Genomic DNA, 1306 nt, shown 5'->3' on the forward strand with positions numbered 1-1306 from the left:
GGTCACAATGATGACCTGCCCCCACATACAAGCAACACTCAATGCTTGCTGCCAAGGTTTCAATCCTTCTGGAACTGTCCAGAAGGACTGATGACAGATGAAATGGATTCTCATTCCATCTGGTGTGGAATCTCATATACTGAATTCCCGTGGGCATTGCCAAGAAGACCTTAGCAGTACATCAAACCACCACTTCTGGTTAAAAAAAAAAAAAAAAAAATTATTCACAAGCAGTACAGCTCTTTTAGAATTTGTCTCACAGGTTTTCCGGTCCTTACTGGAAGACTCCTAAAATATATGTATTAATTTTTTTTCTCATTTCATGAGCTAAGTGATTATAATTTGGGAAACCCCACACTTGATTTGTTTTTGTGGGTTTTTTCCCCACCTCTAACAGCGTTTGGCATGTGACATGCTTTTTACAAAAGCCAGTGTGCTTCTTGCATTTCAGCGTTAACGTATAACCTCTGTTAGTCTCATGAAGGACAACCTTTCTAGTTCAGGAGGGGAATTTGGAGCAGGCTTCTTCTCTAAATGAAGGGACCTTTATACAAAGAACACAGACTTTTTTTTTCAGATGTTACTTATTTATTCATGAGAGACACACAGAGAGAGGCAAAGACATAGGCAGAGGAGAAACAGGCTCCGTACATGGAACCCAATGCAGGACTCGATCCCAGGACCCTGGGATCACGCTCTGAGTCAAAGGCAGATGCTTAACCACTGAGCCACCCAGGCGCCCCCAAAGAACACAGACTCACGTATATACCAAGATAAAGTCACTTCCTGTCTATATTCTCAGGGTACGCCCTGAAGGTATTATTTATAGCCCGACACTAGGCCTGTGGGGAAGATTCTCATCCACTGGAGATCCTAGTCCCCAGTGGCCTAGAGCATCGGCTCTATCTGTTAAGTTTCCACAAAGTACTGACTCTGCCTCACAGTGGCAACAAGAAAACCTGGACATATAAGTTGGGGCAGGGATCTCCTGCTACCAATACATGAACCATTTCTCTCTCCATTCATTACATGTGTCGTCAGTTGGGAGGAGTCCAGTCTCAAAGTGACACATGCCCAAGACCTAAGCAACTTGGCTTCAGATTAAATGGCAGCTATACAATCACCACCCTGGGCTTTTACCCATCTACCCCACACAGAGTTCGATCTGAGGCCCAACTTGGTCTGTGGAAGCCACGCGGCTGCTGCCTGTGAACAGTGCTGTTCAGTCACTCGCTGGCTCACGAGTGTTTATTCTACCTGTGCTCTGGGTGTCCAGGTGGGGGCAGAGCTGAAAGCAGCACGCTCC

The 1306-nt window shown here is 45.6% G+C and overlaps 1 non-coding gene across 1 annotated transcript; it reads left to right on the plus strand.

Annotated features, from left to right (window-relative positions):
* The first annotated feature begins 228 nt into the window (after positions 1 to 228).
* LOC144289444 (U7 small nuclear RNA) lies at positions 229 to 290 on the plus strand. The gene has a single exon (XR_013357334.1). It is a non-coding gene; the product is annotated as a U7 small nuclear RNA (small nuclear RNA).
* Positions 291 to 1306: the final 1016 nt, after the last annotated feature.

The sequence above is a fragment of the Canis aureus genome, chromosome 1 (genome assembly GCF_053574225.1).
Source record: "Canis aureus isolate CA01 chromosome 1, VMU_Caureus_v.1.0, whole genome shotgun sequence".
In the NCBI taxonomy this organism is placed as follows: Eukaryota; Metazoa; Chordata; class Mammalia; order Carnivora; family Canidae; genus Canis; species Canis aureus.